General features: G+C 35.8%; 1 long non-coding RNA gene across 1 annotated transcript in view; it reads right to left on the bottom strand.

Annotated features, from left to right (window-relative positions):
- The window catches only part of LOC113479786, a 10,119-nt gene extending 1,312 nt beyond the window's left edge, over positions 1 to 8,807 (bottom strand). Inside the window, exons 1-2 of the long non-coding RNA XR_003398338.1 lie at positions 8,730 to 8,807; positions 2,010 to 2,144 (exon numbers count right to left, since the gene is read on the bottom strand). This is a non-coding gene — a long non-coding RNA (uncharacterized LOC113479786). The remainder of the gene's footprint in view (positions 1 to 2,009; positions 2,145 to 8,729) is intronic.
- Positions 8,808 to 9,186: the final 379 nt, after the last annotated feature.

Raw genomic sequence — 9,186 nt, 5'->3', positions numbered from 1 at the left:
ATAAAAAAAAAAAAAAAAAAAAAAGTGTTACTCTTGTAATGAATAATTAGACATTAGCTCTGAGGAGCTCTGCATGCTATTTTCCTATTTCTTAAAAATGAAAGCTACAATCAGAGCACTTAAGCAACTTGAGTGCCAGAGTCTTCCTTGGACATAAAGTCTAAAACATACCGCAGCAAGAGTCTGCTAATCTGCTTGCAAGTTCACATTAACTTCTTACAGTTACTGTCAATAAGTGAAAGTCACGGTGCAGGCTCCATAAAAATCAGATTTATGCAAGTTTAATAAGCCTCATTGAAAGTTATTTCTCAGATTTTCATGGTCTGGTTATCTTGGAAAGCATGTAGGAAAGAAAACAAAAACTCTCTCAAACCCTACATTCTTGCTGCAGCACAGAAAACAAAGGCAAAACAGTAATTTCCTCTACTGTGCTGTAGAGAGAAGTCAACATTTTTGCTCAGTGCAATTCTGTGAAAGCCTACGTGGTGGGAAACATTTCTTTGTCTTATAGAAGCTTGGTGGTGTATTAAGAGATAAGCTTTTAATTAAATTGTACTTCCTGAGAAGCTGCTAAGGACTATCTCAGTGCTATCCTTCTGACAGGGCCATCAATTGTGGCACTGACAGCAAGTGGGCCTTGTATCTCAGAGCCATGAAGGATTTTCCATTTCCCCAGTATTCGTTTCACAATCAAAACATGAACTCAGTTATGTTATACATAAACCTATCACGCCATTCTTGAATGAGACCATACAATGCATGTCAAAATTTAGTAAAGCTCTACAGTTAAAGTTAACACTCAGAAAGCGTGCAAGTCAGAAGGGCAGAATTAGACAGTACAATTGTTTCATATCATTAGCTTTTTACCTTATTCGTTGTTTAACTAGTGAATGGAAAATGGGAAAGTGCAAGTTATGACTGTGTCAAGGAGTTACAGTAGCCCTGGCTAGTGACTATTACTGAAAAAGCACTGTAAAGATCATGGTTAGATGGTAGAAAAATTTGATGTTGCTTGGAAAGCTGCACTACTGTAAATACTGAGAAGCCTTGAGACTGGAAATCAATGACTAGTGAGAAAACAGATACCAGATACCCTAACAGAAAGCAGCTCCACTGAACCATTCAGACTGGAGTTTGGAGTTTGCAGTTCTCTTCTTTGTGTTTCTAGTTGTTCTTTTGTTCTCTTTGAGTATTTATTGAGTAATTATCCTGCAGCAGCTGAGCATCTCAAGTTTATTTGTATTACTTAAAATATTTTGTCAATGTGCCTTCTTCATTGATATAAAACTATGGGAAATTACATTAAGTGTAGTTAGGAACCATAATAATGCTCATCTAATGTGCACTATAAACTGTTTTTCTTCTCAAAATCTACACATTTCCTTTGTTTCCCTTTGTTTGCTGGTTACTGCTATTTGCTGCTTCTGGTTTTATCTAGGATTAAAATTTCTTTAGAGAATTGACATCACTGTCTGTGTTTGTTAATACTCTAACAAAACCAGCAGAACAAAATAAAACGTCGAGTAAATGTGAAGAGTGAAAGTTTTTAGTGCTTTTATTTTTCTTCTGAAAGAAATTTTGACTTTTTAAATACCCGACTCTTGTACTGGCAGACTTAGAAGCACATCACTTTCGGGGTGCAAAGAGCATCTACTCCACAAAGAAACCTATAGCTCTGTGTCATACAAGTGGCTGTTTCCAACACAGATTCATAATTACCACCCTGGTGGAAGCTACACAGAGAGACGTGTGCCTGGTTTGGTGGTTAAATGTCCCAGTAAGATTAATGTATGCACAACCCATTATTTTATATTTGTGTATTTTTTTCATGTTATTTGCTCCATCTATACTACCTCTTTCCATGACTCTGGTTTGGTTTTACTTATAATGTTCTAATGCCACTATGGCCTTATTTAATTTGCTCCTTAAATAATCTTCGTAAGACCTGTCTTCTGTTCCCTCTGTTAGAAAAAAAATGATATTGTCATACAAATTAGTCTATGACTCACTGTGAACAATGACAGTCTATTGACCGCATAGGTTGCAAGGCGTTCTTAGATAATAGATGGTTTAGATCTCTTCTCACTTCTTTGACTTTAGAGAACATGGTTGTCATGACACAAGTTGACTTCATAGCAAACGATCTGAAAAAAGAGCCAGAGAAAAGAAGCAATATTTCCAATGTTATACAGGAAGCATTCATAGGGTTGAGGTTTCCCAAGTCCAGGCCAATCACTTAATATCTTGTTCATTCCTCATCACTGTAAGGTGGCTTAGAAAAGATATACAGTAAATATAACAGTCTTTTGAAATGGAAATAATTGGATTCAGAGCTAGTAAGTATAACTTTACCTTCAACCTCTTGCAAAGATCCATACCAAAAACTTTTTTTTTTTTTTTTTTTTTTTTTTTTTTTTTTTTTTTTTTGAGGGCAATGCAATCACTGAATATACAATCTTTGGTGGTTTTTTTACCTGAAATATTTACAAGTTGTAAATGCTGCATACATGAAGACTGCAAATGATGCTTATGCATATTGCACCTTTATTAGGATTTTTTGTACAAATCAGATGCTGTTTTCCTCACTTATAAACTCCACTGAATTAAAAACTGAGCAGTCATTCTGGAGAAGAACAATACGAGAACAATATAAGCTATAGAAAATACGATGATGTCACCACTAGAGTCTCCAAGCAACTGCCATACATGATATGTTTGTAGCTTTTTAACAGCTTTGACATATTCCAATGAGTGCATTATAATTACTGACATCATTACCACAACTGCACTGAAAATAGAGCCAAGTGCAATTTTTATGGGAGTTATTTCATTGAAGGTGAGAAGAGTTTCACAGATTTAGTCTTTTATTTCTCAAGATCATATTCTATCACTGGGATGAAAGTGAGAAACATATTTTGAAAAATAAAAACTTTAAAATAGTCTCTAGTGCTTGGATCTGGGCGTGAAATCGAGAGATTAATACTAGAGAAGTACTCTTTTAAAAACATGGACTTTTATTTAATGCTCTGTATATCTTTAAAAGCAAATAATATTACTGTGAATTTCCGAAAAGTAATGATCAGTACTTCAAGCTTACTGGCAAATGTTTACTTGATTTACAAAAGAAATAAGTATTCTGGTTTTAGCAACACAAATGTGCTCAAGTGCTCAGTATTTGAAGATTCAGAAAGAAGAAGTGGTTTTAAGCATGTTTTAGGATCTCACTAGCCCAGGTAGCCAATCTCTGTACTACAAAAAGGAACATAAATAGGCTCTGCTAATAATTACAAACTTGACAACAATTTATTAGAACACATGGCTTATTCAATAGTGTAGTTTTAATTTATCTATCATTTTGCTTAAACATAAAATGGTGAAAAGAAAGCATCCTTTTGCTGTACTGTCATTAAACAAACACCAGTTGTCTTACCAGCCAATAATTTAGTATCATTATATTGCTATTAGTTTTAAGCAAGTAAGATTTAAGAAAAAACATATTTATTTTATTTGAGAGAGAAATTATTTGTTCATTTGTGATAAGTGTTCATAAAAAATTTAGAGGCACATGATACGCACATTCATTTCAGGACTGTTTTTAAATGGTAGCCCATGAATATTCTCATACTGGATTCTCACTCATTACAGATATTTTTGTGTATGTTCCCTGACTAGAGTGTAACAACCACTATCATGGGCTTCCTAAAATAGAAAGTATAGAAATTGATTAAACGAAAGTGCAAACCTCAGTCAGTAAGTATATAGCATGCAGTCAGTTCCATTCCTTTTTTCCAGTTGTAGGACTGCAAGAAAAACCTAGACAATATTTTCTTTTTCATAAAGTTATTTGGTTTCATCTTACTCACATGTCTATAACACATTCCCATTTCATAGCCTTTATATCACAACAATTCTTCTATTAAAACAATCTAAGTGGTTTCCAAATATATTTAAAGGTTTAAATTTTATTCTATTCTTCTTGATTTGCAAACATAATTTTATTTCACAGTACATTACTTTCTATTACACACTTTTGTACTTTATCATTAATACCCTTTCATTATTTCAATAAATGAAACTAAAAGTAGTGTTGACTGTTTGGCACCGTGCTTCACTAATCTCACCATGCATCAGACAGCTGTAGGACAATCAAATAAATGACTGCAACACACCATTGTTTTAATTATATTTATTGATTCAAGGGTGTTTAAATCCTTGGGTTTTTTTCTTGAATAATAATGTATTTATGTCTATAAATTGATTAATGGATTACCATCTTTATCATAAAATAACCAAATCTACAGCTGATTAAGTAATGTGTTTCTTGTACAAATTAGCTAAATTATACATGCCAAACACATCACATTCCCCATTTAACAGGAGAAGCCGCTTGCCAGGAAATCTTTTTATCATTAGCTCTTCTCAAGTGTGATACAGCTGTTAATGAAAAAGCAGGACACTTCAAAGAGGCAACACTGCAAAATGCAGCTGAGCATCCTACATGGGCATTGTTGTAATATATGTGGTGCCCTTCAGATTTTGTGCAGGGTGCATTACATTACACCACACCGGTTAGTAGAGAAGTTTATATTTCCTTTATTTTTTACTGAATACATCATCTCTCAAAACAATTTGAAACAATGAAAATTTGATTTACAGTGTATGAAAAATACATGCATGCTCAGAGCCAGCTTGTAATTAATTCCTTCACTTGGTCTGACTAATTTCAGCTCATAAAAGTAACTTCTCACCAACGCAAGCAGAAGATATGAGAAAAATGATCTTCTCATCACCAGGGCAGTTCATTTTAAGAGCTTGAGAAAACTTGCTCTGCCCTCAAGAAAGCAGAGCAAGCCACGCTGCCAAGCACATACAGGATCCTTTTCTGCTCTGTAAGTGAATTCTGCTCTTCGGTGGTCTCAGCTCCAACTCACTGACCTGTATAGACAGTAATCTGTCTGCCATTACCATACCTCACCTATCTTTTGGATATGCAAAGGCAAACAATTATTTTCTTCTTGATCATGAGGAAATGAAAATCATTACAGAGGCCACCCAAGGACAGAGAGTGGGTGATGGAGTTCCTGAGGCAATCATCTTCTTCAAGGCAGAATTTTAAAATCCAAATTTCAAGGCTGTTGATAACACTTTGTAGTTTTTAAAGAAACCTTTTAACAGTCTTGTGTAAGCTCTGGTGGGACACTGATTGAAACTAAGATTTATGTCCCCAAAACATTGTACTTCTGTCTATAAATTAGTGGATTCCCGATTTTATTGTGCTATGATAACCATAACCGGTTACCAAACATGTTTGTGTCAATCAGAGAAATTGCCCATGCCTCAGAGATGTTTGCCGACCAACACTACAAAGTGTGGCATATGCCAAAATATCTAATATATATCCCACAAGGCATATGTAAAAAACATGCCTCTGAAGTTAACTCAAGATTGACACACTATACATATATATTATTATGTATATGTAATAGAATAGAGGTATGGATCTACATTGTTCCAGAAGGAATACTTTGAAAGATTTTCTCTCAAGGTGATGTAAGAATACTTAATTCTTATTTAAAAGACCCTCCAAATGTTTCTTAGCTGTTGTCATCGTGCATAATCGAAGTGGTTGTGGCTGGAGGGCACTTGGCCAGTTCCACTGGTATAACTCAAAGGAGCTCAAAGAGCATGCTAAATTTCATAATGGGATTTTGTATTAAGCATTGCTCAGAGATGCAGAAATATCTGAAGGGGTTTTTTAAAATTATAAAATATTTCCGATCATTCCACTAGAAATCTGGCCAAGAAAAGAGACAGTAAAAATCTTTACATCTACTCTTCACAAAATAAAGAGGACATCAGATATTTTAGGAAACAAACATGAAAAATGTTGTTACTGACATGGTCATACAGAAGGAAGAAACAGAAAAGGACAGTGGAGTTTAAGAAGAAAGAAGACTGCTCACATCTGAGAAAAAAAGCACCCATTATGTGATTCACTTAAAGGAACAGCTCAAGGGTGGCTTTGAAAGAGTAGCTCAATCTATTGTACATTAATCAGCAAAACCATAAGTTGTTCTAGTTTGGCAGCTCATAAAGTATTAATTTGTTACCTAAGAGAGACCTGTAACAGCTATGTATTTCTGCAGAATGTAAAAAGTGAAGCACTGGTATCTTACATTTACCAAAGAACATACAGATTAGTAACTCTTTTTAGCCATTTTTCATTGTGTATGTCATGGTATATACCATACACCTCATACTCATTGCCATAGAAAATGGGCGTTTTGAGAACCTACCTTGAATTTTTCAGAATTGTGTCATCCAGATTTAGCAACTACACTGTACATTCCTATAATTTCACCTGTATTATTAACCAACTCTAATGTTAATATGCCAGTAACAATGAAAGTGGAAATACTTGGTAATTTATAGGTTGGTTTGGCTGTACTGAAATTACTTTCAACCACAGTAAACAAACCAAACATCATAAGGCTATTCTTTCAGAAAATGAATGAAGAGGGAAATTAAGACTAGATACTACAGCTATAAAAATAACTGTAGAATTCCATCCCTGAAAATAAGGAGCAGTTCACAAGCAGGTGTTGTGGCTTAAGCCCAGAGCAACTAAGCACCACACAATCACTCACTCACCCTTCCCCCATCCCTGCAGTGGGATGGGAAGAAAATATAACAAAAAGCTCAGAATTGAGACAGAGGCAGGGAAGGATGACTCACCCATTGTGGTCACAGGCAAAAGACAGACTCAATTTGGGAAAAAAGCCCCCATCAATTCAATTTGAACACCACCACCACCACCACCACCACTAATTTAGGACAGTAAGAAATACAACCACATCTTAAAAACACCTTACCCCTGCCCCTCCCTTCTTCCTGGGCCTCTCTTTCTTCACGATTGCTTTACTTCCCACCTGTCAGCAGCACAGGGAGACAGGGGATGAGGGTTTTGGTCAGTTCACCACATGTTGCCTCTGCCACTCTTTTCTCCTCAGGGGGAGGACTACTCACACTCTTCCCCTGGTTCAGCGTGGGATCCCTCCCATGGGAGACAGTCCTCCATGAACTTCTCCAACGTGAGTCCTTCCCATGGGCTGCAGTTCCCAAGCTACTCCAAGGTGGGTCCCTGTGGCAGTCTGCAGTCCTCCCAGCAACAGGTTCCCCTTCTTAAATACATTATTTAAGAGGCACCGCCAGATGCATCACTGATGGGCTTGGCCTTGGCCAGAGGCAGGTCCTATTTGGAGCTAGGGAAGCTTCTAGAAGCTTCTTACAGAAGCCACCCCTGTAGCCCCTTCCCCCACTACCAAAACCACCCCACACACAAACCCACAGCAGGACACTGTTTCAGGTTAGCAATCATACTACAGAGGGAGAAACTGTGATCTGAGGAAAGCCTGGGAGAACAGCATCCTTTTATAAGGCTATTAGTGAGGCTGCATTTCTCACTCATATGTAAGCAGTGATATATGAGGAACTCTGGTGAGCAAGGCAGCAGGTATAAACTATGCATTCAGTAAACACTTCTGTCTTAGCCTTTACTGTCATCCCCATTAGTATTACAGCAGGTTCAAATTTGCAGTTGTTGTGGGGTGTTGTGTTTGTGTAACAAGAAAGACCCCCAAAAAACACTTTCATTGGCATATAGAAAGGAAATATGATGCAATTATTACCTACAGTTTTATCATTTTAGAAAGTTAAAGTGAATTTGAAATTAAATAACTGTAAACTTACTTTAGGCACTGAATAGGCTTGGCTAGTCAAGGCAGACAAAATCACAAGATGTGAACTTGAGCATTATCTTCATTCACAAAATGTAATTCTTTGAGCAGCTCCCTCTTCAGATGACAAAAGTAAGTTTACAGTTATTTAATTTCAAATTCACTTTAACTTTCTAAAATGATAGACAATTATGAATACCTAAAGTCTAGGGCGAGCTTTTAGGAGAATATAGATGTTTCTTTGAAAAGTAATTGTTTCAAAATCTAGATTTTGTAACACTTGAAGGATAAGTCTATATCTGAGACATCACTGCTTCCACAAGTCCAGTACACTGAAACAATAATTGCTGAATTTCAAAGAAAGGGCCAACTCTGTTTTCCAAAGGCAATTCATGACAAAGTTTAATATATATGATTTCCAGGTTTCACTCTCAGAAGATCTCTTTGAAATCTTTCCCTATTTTCTCTTTAAGCTAAATGATGCTGATCTGGGTGCACAAAGCAATAGCTAAGCAATTAGTCGATGCGGTTATTCCACCAATGGGCAATACTCAATGAATGATAGGAGAAGAGATAAAGCACAAAAATCAGTCTTTGTGTGTCTAAAGTCACTGCATTCCCACTATCCCTCAGATGTTTTATAGCACAACATGAAAAGGAAAGAATACCCACTAATGATACTTAATTGGCCGTTCAGTACATACATCAAGTGACTTTTCTCATTTTCTAGCTGGATTTTTCACTGGATTTTTTTTGAATGGTTGAATCACATAGAAACTGCTTCTTTTTTATTTCCTTCTAGTAAACTTCTAGACTTTGATGTATTTTGTCTTTGAAACTGTTTTTTTGGGTTTTGGTGGTGGTTTGTCGGTTTTGGTTTTTTTAAGTCTAAGCACCTAATAGCCAAATCAATATTCCTCAGCAAAACTGCATGAAAACCAGAGGTATAATTGCAATGCAGTTTTATGCAAACAGCAAATTATACAAACTTACCAGTGATTCCAGCCGTTGATCTTAAGACATGTGTGTTTAACTTTTGATTGTGGATAACAAACTCATGGAAGATTCCAATTAGTTTTTTCTATCATAATTCTTCTTAAGGGACTATGCACCATTATTATACCTAGGAAAATAAGAATATAATAGTAATCCTATAGAAAATCTTCTTTCTTTCACTATCAAACAACAAGAAGTAGTAAAATACACAGCTGATATATTTTCACTTATATTCAACACAGAATCACGTAGCTGTACTACCAGTAAGTTTGTCTCAGTGACCTGTAAACTTCTGCAATTCTTCTGTCTCTATGCATGATTCATATACAACTAATTCTTCATGGACAAACATCTAGGTCTTGCAGCAGTGTTGCTTCTTATTTGTTTTAAAAGCTGATAATTTGGATTTATTCAAATATTACCTGACTTTCTCTACAAATATATTCCAGGTAAG

This window comes from Athene cunicularia (genome assembly GCF_003259725.1).
Source record: "Athene cunicularia isolate RWA chromosome 4 unlocalized genomic scaffold, athCun1 chr4_part2, whole genome shotgun sequence".
Lineage (NCBI taxonomy): Eukaryota > Metazoa > Chordata > Aves > Strigiformes > Strigidae > Athene > Athene cunicularia.
Note: the sequence above shows the minus strand (reverse complement) of the source record. Positions and strands in the feature narration are given on the sequence as shown.